Source organism: Gossypium hirsutum, chromosome D02 (assembly GCF_007990345.1).
Source record: "Gossypium hirsutum isolate 1008001.06 chromosome D02, Gossypium_hirsutum_v2.1, whole genome shotgun sequence".
Classification (NCBI taxonomy): Eukaryota; Viridiplantae; Streptophyta; class Magnoliopsida; order Malvales; family Malvaceae; genus Gossypium; species Gossypium hirsutum.
Window position 1 is genome coordinate 42,301,390 of NC_053438.1, and position 13,864 is coordinate 42,315,253.

Here is a 13,864-nt window from a genome sequence, read left to right on the forward strand (position 1 = left end):
AATTATGTATACTTAAAAAAGAAAAGAAAAAAACTTGGAAAACATAAACTAACTTTGTGCTTTTTTAGGTACCTACTAAAACATTAAAATATATGTTGATGTGAACATCGTTATCATTTAATCAAAGCGCTGATAAGAGAAAATATAATCAACTGATATAGATGACTGAGGATGGCGGAGGTGACAACTCGATTGATCGGAACACCAAAAAAGTTCGTTTTAAGGACTTGGATTCAAATTCGAATAGCGATATGGCCGTAGATTCAACACCAACATCGGGAATGTCTCGGATAGACAAAGTTCTGGGACGAGGGATTTCTGGATCTGGTTGCGATGAGGACTTTGACTTTTTAGAATGAGATATCATGAGGACTAATGTCAATGGAATTCCAGCAATCAATTTCTCCGAAAGGATCCAACAAATTGTCGTTAGAGATATGACGACCACGGTGGTGGTTAAATTATTAGGTCGGAACTTGTCCTATACCCTCCTACAAAATAGGATTCACAACCTCTGGAAACCCTCACAATAGTTCCATCTCATGGATGTTGAAAATGGATATTTCCTAGCTAGATTTCAAAGCCGAGAGGACTACAAGAAAGTTCTCACCCAAGGGTCGTGGATCGTGATCAGACAGTACCTCACTGTTCAATCGTGGACCCCCAAAGTTTAATCCCCTTCAAGACTTTCCCAGTAGCACTATGGTCTGGGTCTAGTTGCTTGGTCTGCCAAGTGACCTTTACAAATAGTGTGTTCTGCAATAGATAGGGAGTCTGATAGGTAAAGTCACGAAACTCGACTTTCAGACGGACAAGGGCTCGAGAGGCAAATTCACCCAGATGGCAGTGTTCATCGATCTGGGAAAGCCTCTGATCTCATAGATCCTGGTTAAGAAAGTGGTTCAGAGGGTTGAATTCGAATCGCTCCCGTTAGTGTGCTTCTATTGTGGCAGGTTTGGACACATGCAGAATCTTTGTCCTAGCTCCGGCTCAGCGAACATTACAGAGGTGGATACGGTCTCGGCAGTGGAAGTCTCATTGGAAAAATATAAGGTGGTGGAGGCGATGGAGGCTTTTGGGCCATGGATGCTGGTCGAAAAAAAATCATGGAGGAATTCAAGGAACTGACACAGCACTGACAAGGAAATAATAGGGGAAGGTGCTTCGAATTGGTAGGAAATCGAGGGACCCGAAAATGGTGCAGCGGCGGATGTGTTGTTGGGAATGAATTTTCAAAAGAGGGTTTTCTTAAAAGATACGAGTCAGGGAATAAGACCTAGGGCAATAAAAGTGTTGAAACAAGGACCAAAACGACGAACACCTTTAACGTTTTGGGGAAGGTGGATTAGACTGGGTCAGGGCCCACAAATGGGGCTGATAATTTCTTGAATGTTGGCCTGGATCTACTAACATGGGTTACCAAAATGGAACAACAATGATCTGCCCAGATTCGACTAGGCCAGCTCCTTTAATTGAGGGTGGGTTTGGATGGGCGATTGGGTGCGGTGCGGTGCGGTGCAGTGCGTTTAGCTTACTTTTTGTCTCACACTACAGTATCGCTATAGTATCTAATCTCACCGCCACCGTTATTTTTACACTAACCGCAGGTAAACGTACCACCCATCCAAACTCACCCTGAGACTGATACTCTAATGGAGGTTGGGCTTGGAGCAAATACGAGTATACAAAATGGTCCACCTTGTATTGACACAGATTCGGGGGTTATAGAAAATGCAATAAGCGGAGACCCAATTTTAACAGAGACTGGTCAACGTGAGCTTGGAAATGGGAATAAATTGGATATTGTTTTGCCTTTGAAAGAAGACGTTATGAAGTAAAATCAAGTTTTGGGGGCTTCTCATATTATGGATGATCTAATCATGATGGGTGTGAATTCCCATTTTAACCCTACCTTCAACGATCCTATTGAGTCAATGGTGAAACTCAATAGCGAGGTCCTTGACCCTATGAGACATTTAGCTATTATTTTCAAAGATAATGAGCTACCTAAAAATATCAGTTCAAATGAAGGTGTTGATTCTTTTGGAAGAGGTAAAGGAATAATGATTTCAAAAGGAAGGGTTCAAGGGCTAAAAGTGGTTCTATCTGAAGTGGCGGCGCTATTAGCAAAATCGTTTGGGACCGTGGGGGACGATTTAAAAACTCAGGTAATGCGAGGGTTCCACTATTAAACTCCATGAATTCTATGGCCAAACTCATCAGCTCGTAGATCAAGAAAGAGGTTGAGAAGGGAAGTTTGAACCATGATGGAAAAAATTGTGAAAGAGGTTGTTAATTAGTACTTATAGTTACTTTTTACCTTCTTTATTTTTAATTATTATTTGACTATTTCTATTTTTCTTGGAATTGTCAAATGTGTGCTAGTAGCAAGTTTTTGCAAATTTTTCGTGAATATAATCGAGAATATAAACCAAATATTGTGCGTCTATTAGAAACAAGAGTGAGTGGTGGAAAAGTTGACTCGGTTGTCCTTAATCTTGGTTTTCAATGTTCTCACCAGGTAGAAGCAATCAGTTTCTCTAAAGGTATTTGGATTGGATAGAAGGAGTCACTCCGAATTGAAATTCTTCGAAGCCATCCTTAATTTATTTTAACTCGTGTTTTCGATAGTTCTTCCCAGCATCCCATTTTGTTATTTTTGTTTACTATAATTTTGATAGTCATAAACGAAGACGGCTTTGGGACGCTCTAAAGGCGACTTTTCCAAGTAATGGTTCTCCTTGGGTGGCAGTTAGAGATTTTAACACACTTTAAGCCTCTAGCAAAAAGAAAGGTGGGCGAGTTAGTGGGAAAAGATGTTATTACTTTGGGGATTTTATGGATACGACTGGGGTTCACGATTTTGGATTCAGAGGGGCTCCTTTCACGTGGTATAGAGGTAGAGTCTATGAGTAGTTAGCAGATTTATCTGGAATGGTGATACGAGCTCGTTTCGTATGAAATAACGAGTCGTAATATTTCCCGATCGAAATTAGGTAGTGTCGGCCTTGAAATAAATTCAAGTCTTGGTGTTTAAAATTAAATGGCTTTGGGAAACAAGGGAGTTTGATAGAGTGTTGTTTGCTGGATATTTCAATGAAAACAAGTCGAACCCTTATTAGCAAATAAGGACCCGGGGCTTAAGGTTTCAAAGAAAGAAAGGATTTGGGATAAAATCGAGACCCTCTATTTAGCAAAATAGGAACCTACGATATGAAGAACGCCACACCAATGGTGATAAGTTCGAAACAAAGTCAGATTGACGCCACTTGTTGAAGATAAGTCAATTTGAGCTTTGGAGAATAAAGAGAGTGAATTGCCTCACTAAAATGATATTTCATTCAGAAATTTGTCAAAAGTCGTTTTAAAAGAAATTGAGCAACTATTTATAGTCTAATGTCTAGTAGCCGAATGGACATATTCTAGACTTAATTTCTAAGCAAAACTTGAACAAAAATTCAGCTTAAATTCATGTATATGCTTGCATCAAGGTTCGGCTGAATAGAGACCAAGGAAGAGCTTTCAATGAACTTGGAAAAAAATGGCAGCAACTACATTCGGCCAATGGAGTTTAATGAGGTCATTCATGAAGCAACTATTGATGAAAAATTACCAGCATGAATTGGCAACTTGAACAGCCATTTAGAAGTGTGAATGGACAGTTTTGAAGAGCCTTGAAGTGTGAACATGGCTGAACCGAATAGACATAGTGTGAACAGCTTTTATACGCCCTTGGGAAGAGAATTGGCCAAGCTTGAAAGGATGAAAAACTTGATCACTCTTGGCCGAATAGTTGCCTTGAAGAACACCAAAATTAATTAGCTTTTAATGCATTAGTTCAGCTGCACATGCATCTTCAAATTCATTGAATCTCCATGCATGAATCTGTCCAATTCATCTCCAAATTCGGCTGCACCTAAAAATAAACATGAACTTAATTAATTTCAAGCAAATTCATCTGAACTAAATTAAAATATAATGTGAACATCCTAAATAACATTGAGACAACTTAAATATTAACAAATCATAACACATAAATTCGGCTAGACAAATTTAAAACATGTAATAATTTAGACAAACTAAATGACATCAAGACATCTTTAATTTAACTAAATCAAGACATATTAAACACTTAAATTAATTAAGACATATTTAAAAGCTGTAATGAAACTTATTTAAATGTTTATTTAAATGGTCTAAATTCCAGTCATCAAATTAATTAGCTAGAACGAAATTCAGCTTCAAAGAAGTTGAATATGTTCAGCTCGTTTTTAAACTCCTTGCTATCATTTTCCTCAACCCGTTCCACCATTGCTAAAATGGCATCTTTGAATCGTTTAGCTCTAGCTCGCGTTATTGGACCAATGGGCAGCTTAATGGCTTCTTGTTCGTTCTCCATTTGGTTCGTAGGCAATCTCACATCATTCCCCTCCTCTTCAGAACGATTTGCCCTCAAATCGGAATCTGCATCAAACGGAGACAAATCAGAAACGTTAAAAGTCGCGCTAACATTATATTCACCAGGCAAGTCCAATTTATAGGAGTTATCGTTAATTCGCTCAAGGACTTGAAACGGTCCATCCCCTCTCGGAAGAAGTTTGGATCGCCTTTGCATAGGAAATCTCTCCTTGCGCATATGCAACCAAACCCAATCTCCCGGTTCGAACACAACTCGCTTACGACCTTTGTTATCATGTTGCTCATAGTTCTTGGTCTTGGCCTCAATCTTTAAGAAATACAAACCCCATTAACTTAGCATCCAAAATATTTAGCAACGCATACCTTCGAGATAGTGCATCAGCCACTACGTTTTCCTTACCTTTCTTATATTTAATAACGTAGGGAAAAGATTCGAGAAATTCTACCCACTTAGCGTGTCGCTTATTCAACTTGTGTTGCCCCTTTAAATACTTCAAGGACTCATGATCGGTGTGTATGACGAATTCCTTGGGCCAAAGATAGTGTTGCCACGTTTCTAAGGCTCGGATCAACGAATAGAGCTCCTTGTCATATGTTGGATAGTTTAAGACAGCACCATTCAGTTTCTCGCTAAAATAGGCAATAGGACGACCATCTTGCATCAACACACTCCAATGCCTAAACCTGATGCATCACATTCTAACTCGAAAGTTTTATCAAAGTTAGGCAAAGCTAATAACGGTGCATGAGTTAGACAATCTTTAATTTTCAAAAAGGATTTTTCTTGTTCCTCTCCCCAAATGAAGTTGGAATTCTTACGAATAACCCCGGTTAAAGGTGCGGCTAAGGTGCTGAAATTTGGCACGAATCGACGGTAAAAACTTGCTAGTCCATGGAAACTTCGGACTTGGGAGACATTCGTCGGACGGGGCCATTCTTGGATCGCCTTGATCTTCTCTTGATCGACTTCAAGACCCTCCGAGCTAACAACAAAACCTAAAAACACAACCTTGTTAGTGCAGAAATCACATTTCTTCAAATTAGCATACAAGGTTTCTTTTCTCAATACTTCCAAAACAGATTTTAAATGTAAAATATGTTCATCCAAATTTTTACTATAGATCAATATATCGTCGAAGTATACTACGCAAAATCTACCAATAAAAGGTCTTAAAACGTGATTCATAAGCCTCATGAATGTGCTTGGGGCGTTCGTTAAGCCAAATGGCATAACGAGCCATTCGTAAAGCCCATGCTTCGTTTTGAACGCAGTCTTCCACTCATCTCCCTCACGCATCCGTATTTGGTGATAACCGCTCTTAAGGTCGATTTTTGAAAATAAACTCGCGCCACTTAGCTCGTCAAGCATATCATCCAATCGTGGTATAGGATGACGATACTTGATAGTTATTTTATTTATAGCACGGCAGTCCACGCACATCCTCCACGTTCCATCCTTCTTCGGAACTAGTAAAACAGGTACGGCGCATGGACTAAGGCTTTCACGCACATAGCCCTTTTCAAGGAGTTCATTTACTTGCTTTTGTAATTCTTTCGTCTCTTCAGGATTGCTCCGGTAAGCAGGTCGGTTTGGAATTGCGGCTCCCGGCACAAGATTGATTTGGTGTTCAATTCCACGAATAGGTGGTAACCCACTCGGGATTTCTTCCGGGAATACGTCTTGAAATTCCTGCAACACAGACAAAATAGAAGAAGGCAATTTGTCATCAAATTCGTTAGTGCCAAGCAAGCTCTCCTTGTACAAAAGAACCAACAATGGTTGTTTCAATAGCATCGATTTTCGAACTTCCCTCTCTTTTACAAACAAATTCTTTTTTCAATCTCATCACTCATTTCTTTTTCTTTTGAATCACTCTCTCTTTTTTATGACTCATCTTTTTGTTTTTCTTCTTTTCTTCACTCTTTTCTTTATTCTTTTCATTTTTTGCTCTCTCTCGATTTCTTTTGATTTTTCAATCGAACTCCTCATTTTGAGTTGATCTTCGTACACTTGTTTCGGTGATAACGGAGCTAGAGTCACCATTCGTCCCATATGTTTGAAAGAGAACCGATTTGTGTAACCATCATGAATTGCTCGCTTGTCGAATTGCCACGGACGTCCCAAAAGAAGATGCCCCGCATGCATCGGTACAATGTCGCACATCACTTCATCTTGATATTTTCCGATTGTGAATGAAATGAGCACTTGTTTTGTTACCTTCAATTCTCCACCATCGTTAAGCCATTGGAGTTTATACGGATGGGGATGTTTGGTGGTGGCCAATCCGAGTTTCTCCACCATCAACGTACTAGCCACATTTGTACAACTTCCCCCATCGATTATCACGCAACAAATCTTACCTTGCACTTGACATCGCGTATGGAAGATGTTTTCGCGTTGTTGATCATTTTCGGCACCTTGCAAAGTGAGACTTCTTTTCACAACCAAGATTTCTCCATTCTCGGCTTGTTCGATGTCTTCCTCTTCTTCGAGTTGTTCAACAGCCTCGTTCTCTTGTTCACTTTCGGATTCAATTTCTCCATCATCTCGAACAAACATCGCATTTCGGTTCGGGTATTGGCTTGCGATGTGGCCCTTTCCAAGACATTTGAAGCATTTGATGTCTCGGGATCTATTTGGTTGGGCATCCATCTTTCCTTTACTCGATTCGGCAATCGGTTTGTTGAATTTGGTAGCTCCACTTACTTCTTTATTTCGACTCGGAAAGTCTCGTTTGTTGGACCCTTGCCCCCACTTAGTCGTAGAAGAAGTATTAGGGAAAGAACGGAACGTACCTTTTCTCTTTAATTGTTTTTCAACCTTTATGGCCATATGGACCATATCAATGACCTCGACATAATGGTGTAGCTCCACAATATTTGCAATATCTCGGTTAAGGCCGGCGAGAAATCGAGCCATGGTGGCTTCTCGATCTTCCTCCACATCGGCGCGGATCATGGCCACTTTCATTTCCTTGTAGTAATCTTCCACGCTTCGTTGGCCTTGAGTTAAGCTTTGGAGCTTTTGATACAACTCCCGGTGATAGTAAGCAGGAATGAATCGCTTTCTCATTATGGCTTTCATTTCCGCCCATGTAGACACGGGACGTTCGCCATTGCGTCTTCGGCTCATCGTGAGTTGATCCCACCATATTATGGCGTATTCAGAGAATTCTATAGCAGCTAACTTGACCTTCTTACTTTCCGAGTAATTATGGCACTCGAAAACTAACTCCACCTTCTTCTCCCATTCAAGATAGGCCTCGGGATCCGACCTTCCTTGAAAAGCAGGAATCGCCATTTTAATGTTTTTTAAATCACCATCGGTCCTCTCTCGGTCTCTTGGTTCCCGTGCTCGTTGGCCTTGTCGCCTTGCACTTTTTCGCGAAGCTCGATCACTTTCAACGTCACTTGCTTCATATAGATCATTTGCATGTTGCCATGGACGTTCTCGCTCTCTTCTCGGAATAGGAGGGGTGTTCGCACGTTGGCTTTGTTCCTCCATTTGTTCCATTCGTTCATGAAGGAAATCAAATTGAGGTTGGAACAAACGAGAAATTTCTCGCACGATTGCTTGAACTTGTAGATCGGGCACTCTGCCTCCGGGAACGTTTCTCCTTGGTTGAAGATTAACTCCTCCACCAGCGGCATTCGAGGCTCCTTCACTTGTTGCTCGTCGTTCCGGGCTCCTTGACATGATGATTAAAATTAAGAAAATATCCTCACCAAAAAAAAAACCTCACAATTCACTCACAAGAAAAGAATTCACTCCTCTCGTGTTTCACTCTATTTTCGGCTTTTATCTTGATGTACTCTCTTGCCTTTTACCTCTCAAATCCAACTCTCGATATTCTGAAAAGCTACTTAGATTTATCCACACTTGTGGGTCGGCTTCAAGGGGTTTGCAAGGGAAAGAAGTATGGTTTAGGGTAGGCTCGAAAGAAAGAAAGGCTTAAGATGTGACGTATAAAATGGATTCACTAATTGGGAATTTTTTTTATTTTATAGCGTGAAAATTCACTAAAATGGGTATAAAGGAGTGTAGAATGTGATTTTAGAAAAAAATTTGTTGAAGTGTCTCCAGACTTTTTTTTTTTTACGGATCTTTCACGTTCTTTTCGTCCGCACCTAGACCGTATACAATTTTTTTTTCTCGATTTTTTTTTCGATTTTTTTTGAATCTACAATTTACGTACCTAAATTAACCAGCTCTGATACCAACTGATACGAGCTCGTTTCATATGAAATAACGATTCGTAATATTTTCCGATCGAAATTAGGTAGTGTCGGCCTTGAAATAAATTCAAGTCTTGGTGTTTAAAATTAAATGGCTTTGGGAAACAAGGGAGTTTGATGGAGTGTTGTTTGCTGGATATTTCAATGAAAACAAGTCGAACCCTTATTAGCAAATAAGGACCCGGGGCTTAAGGTTTCAAAGAAAGAAAGGATTTGGGATAAAACCGAGACCCTCTATTTAGCAAAATAGGAACCTACGGTATGAAGAACGCCACACCAATGGTGATAAGTTCGAAACAAAGTCAGATTGACGCCACTTGTTGAAGATAAGTCAATTTGAGCTTTGGAGAATAAAGAGAGTGAATTGCCTCACTAAAATGATATTTCATTCAGAAATTTGTCAAAAGTCCTTTTACAAGAAATTGAGCAACTATTTATAGTCTAATGTCTAGTAGCCGAATGGACATATTCTAGACTTAATTTCTAAGCAAAAATTGAAAAAAAATTCAGCTTAAATTCATGTATATGCTTGCATCAAGGTTCGGCTGAATAGAGACCAAGGAAGAGCTTTCAATGAACTTGGAAAAAAAATGGCAGCAGCTACATTCGGCCAATGGAGTTTAATGAGGTCATTCACGAAGCAACTATTGATGAAAAATTACCAGCATTAATTGGCAACTTGAACAGCCATTTAGAAGTGTGAATGGACGGTTTTGAAGAGCCTTGAAGTGTGAACATGGCTGAACCGAATAGACATAGTGTGAACAGCTTTTATATGCCCTTGGGAAGAGAATCGGCCAAGCTTGAAAGGATGAAAAACTTGATCACTCTTGGCCGAATAGTTGCCTTGAAGAACACCAAAATTAATTAGCTTTTAATGCATTAGTTCAGCTGCACATGCATCTTCAAATTCATTGAATCTCCATGCATGAATCTGTCCAATTCATCTCCAAATTCGGCTGCACCTAAAAATAAACATGAACTTAATTAATTTCAAGCAAATTCATCTGAACTAAATTAAAATATAATGTGAACATCCTAAATAACATTGAGGCAACTTAAATATTAAAAAATCATAACACATAAATTCGGCTAGACAAATTTAAAACATGTAATAATTTAGACAAACTAAATGACATCAAGACATCTTTAATTTAACTAAATCAAGACATATTAAACACTTAAATTAATTAAGACATATTTAAAAGCTGTAATGAAACTTATTTAAATGTTTATTTAAATGGTCTAAATTCCAGTCATCAAATTAATTAGCTAGAACGAAATTCAGCTTCAAAGAAGTTGAATATGTTCAGCTCGTTTTTAAACTCCTTGCTATCATTTTCCTCAACCCGTTCCACCATTGCTAAAATAGCATCTTTGAATCGTTTAGCTCTAGCTCGCGTTATTGGACCAATGGGCAGCTTAATGGCTTCTTGTTCGTTCTCCATTTGGTTCGTAGGCAAGCTCACATCAAATGGTGTGTGGCTTGTGTCTTTTCCAAATTGTTATGTGACTCACCTCCCTAGACTCAAGTCTGATCATAGGCCTTTGTTTTTACCACTTCATCCTAGGCTTCATTTTGTTATGGGATGTCCTTTTCAGTTTCTAGCAGGATGAGTTGAACATTCAGAGTTTACTGACTTTGTATAGAAGAATTGGAATTTTCATGGCTCAATGTCAAATATAGTGGCTAACTTTACAAGTCAAATAAAAGAGTGGAACAAACAGGTTTATGGTCACATTGGGTCTCGTAAAAACGGTTGCTTCATAAATTTCATTCTCTTCAGCATAATTTGGATTATTCTCAGTCGGATTCTCTATTTCAGTTGGATTTGGAAGTTAGGGAGGAACTGGAACAGGTCTTGTATCACGAAGAACTTCTCTAGAAACAGAAGACGAGATGTGATTGGCTCTCTTTGGGGGACCGAAATAGAAAATTTTTCGTAGGCATACTATTGGAAGAAGAAAGAAAAGTCAAATTATGGCTCTAAAAAATAATAAAATAGAGTGGATTTTTTATGATAAAAACTTGCGGCATGAGGCGATTCGATTTTTTAACAATTTATATGGTAAAGACCCAGGACCGATGAATGGACTTCCTACTAGTTCTTTCTCGCAACTTCAGGATGGCGAGACCCAATTTTTGAGTAAGTCTATCACTGATGAGGAAATAAAGACCACTTTGTTTGATATGGGACCCCTAAAGGCTCTGGAAAGTGATGGATATCATGCTCTCTTCTTCCAGAGTCAGTGAGATCATATTGGGGGCTCGATTTATGTGTAACACCCCTATACTCGATTTGACCCAAAGGAACTTGATATAGGAATATTACATTTGGTGCCAAAGTGATTTTGGCTAATCACTAATATGTTTGAACATTAAAAAAATAAAGTTTTCATAACTTATATTTTAGTCCCTACTACTTGGAACATGCTTGATCTTCCTAAGTACATATCATTCTATTCAAAATTTTAAAACATACCCTCTTGATACTTGGAGATGTGATGAGATGGATGTCCACGACCTCAATTACAACTCTTCAAAAGCACTGTACCTACGCTTTGAAAATAAACGCATTAAGTCGGTGAAGACTTAGTAAGTACCCATGATATTTAAACTCTATTAAATTTCTTAATTTCCAATATCTCGTTTCTTTGTTTATTTATCATATTCATTTGTAAATTTTTACATATTTCACAATTTAGTCCTTAAGTCCTCAAATAAACTTATAAAAATTGCTACTCTTTTTATACATGTATCATATTTCACCATTTAGTGTAATTTTTCATGATTTTCTCACTATTTCTTTCACAATTTATTTTAATTCATTATTTCAAACATGAATCAGATATAAACCTTTACCTTGTAACGAAAATTGTTTACCTTTTTAGCAAAGGCCCAGTAGACTAAACAGAACACTTAATATATATGAAACTGATACAGAGGTGCATTATTATGCACTATTGAACAGAGAGCACTAAAGTGCTATACAAAGAGCACAAATGTGCTAATCAGATAACACTGACGTACTAATAATCGAAGAGCGCGCTAGGATCCCTTAATGGCATGCCACTAATATCCTAGTAGTTCTAATCTCGTCTACTTGGGCAATTTATATCATACACACATATCACTTTTACACTTTTCGCATAATGCTTTTACATACTTTACAATTTAATCCTTATAACAATAATCCATATACTTATATCTTCACTATCTTTAATACATGTAATATATTACTAAATTCAATATTCATCCATAATTCTCTCATAATCCTTATCATGTATTTCACATATCACTTTTAATATTTTGTAATTTAGTTATTAGCACAATATTTCGTATAGCAATATATTTTACTTTTAATAACACATATAACATAATTCAATACTTATTAATATTCCAAAATTCACTATAGCATCAATTTTTCTCATTCTAATTGTTATGCACTTCACTTTTCTATTTCTAATATAAATTTTCCCAAATTTACGATTTAACCATTAATTTCCACAACTTAGGAAATAATTTTAGTTTGGATTACAAAATTCATATATTCTTTTATTTTTCACTATTTGCTTTATTATCAATATTTTCTTGTAAACTTTTATAACTTTCCAATTTAATCACCTTTTTTCATAAAAGTTCTCTATTCATTATTACATAATTTTTCTTTGACATCTCACTTAATTCACATAATTAATTCCACTATCTCTTTTTTCACTTCAAATTTCTATGTATTTCACTTGTATTATTTCCAGCACATATATTTCTCAAATCTTTCAATTTAGTCCTTGTTTCTATAAAATTCACATTTTCCCATGATTTCACTTATCTAATACTTTGTATATTTTTCACTAACACATAACTCAACTATTATACTTTTATTATAATTTCCTACTTCACATAGTAAATTATTTCATACTATTTTTATTTGTATTTACTTAATTACCACTGACTTTACAAAAATCACATTTTAAACCTTAAATAACAAGAAAGTTCATGGGTACTTACCTCTTTTCTATCAAAATCTCTTGTTTTTCTCTTCTCTTACCACTTAATTCACTTTCCCAACTTCTCTCTTCATCAACATGGCAAAAACACAATATTTCCTCATGAGAGATCTTTACTTTAACACAATTTTTATGTTTTTCTATCACTACTAAACTTAACAATAACATAAAACCTTAACATCCATACCTTATTCTCTTGAAACCAAACTTTAACTTAACTTTCTCTCTCCTCCAACTTCTATTTTCTCGAATCTAAATTGATATTCTAGCTCCCCATAGTCTCCTTATTATTTTTCTCTCTTGGTGGCTATGGAAATTCTTTTGATTTCAAAATGAAAATGGTGGATTTTTGGTGAAATGACCAAATTGTAAAGGAAAGAAAATTTTTCTTTCTTTCTTTTCTTCTTCTCAAGTTGGAACCATGGAAAGATGAAGAGAATTCTTCATCTTTCTTTCCTTATATACTAAATATAATAATTAAATATAATTAAATGTCAAATCAAAATATTAATAAACTAATATTTATTTATTTATTTAATCTAAAATATCATCAACATCATCATTACTCTTCAAATATCTTTCTTGCTAGATAACTATTTTACCCTTTATGATCTTTCAAAATTCCTCCATTGAGTCATTACTCATTCTAGAAAAATTGTAATTTAACCCCTTATATTTTTTCCACTTATTCAATTTGGTCCTAATTCATCTATTTTCCTTATTTTCTAGATCCTTCTACCCTTAAAATATTTGCACTATTGGTCCTTCAACTTTTTCAAATTTATACTTTAACCCATCAAATTTTGAGTATTTACTCTTAGGTCACAAAACTTTTCTCACTTTTGCTATTTAGTCTTTTCTTGAATTAATACATCATAATATACTTCCTAAACAAATTTTGTTTACCTAACTCAAACTTTTCCCTTTTTTTTCCATTTTATTTCCTTATTTTACTGTATCAAAGATAATATCTCACTTTCTTACTGTAGCAACTTTCGGGGTGTTATATTGTGCATGGGTCAAAAATATCTTTGCTAGGGGAAAAATGGACCCGGAGCTCAACAATACTTTAATTGTTCTCATTCCAAAGGTTTCAAACTCCAAAATGTTTTTCTCAGTTTTGACCTATCAGTTTGTGCTCGGTTCTCTATAAGTTGGTGATGAAGATCATTGACAATCCGTTTAAGTTGGTTTTTTCAAA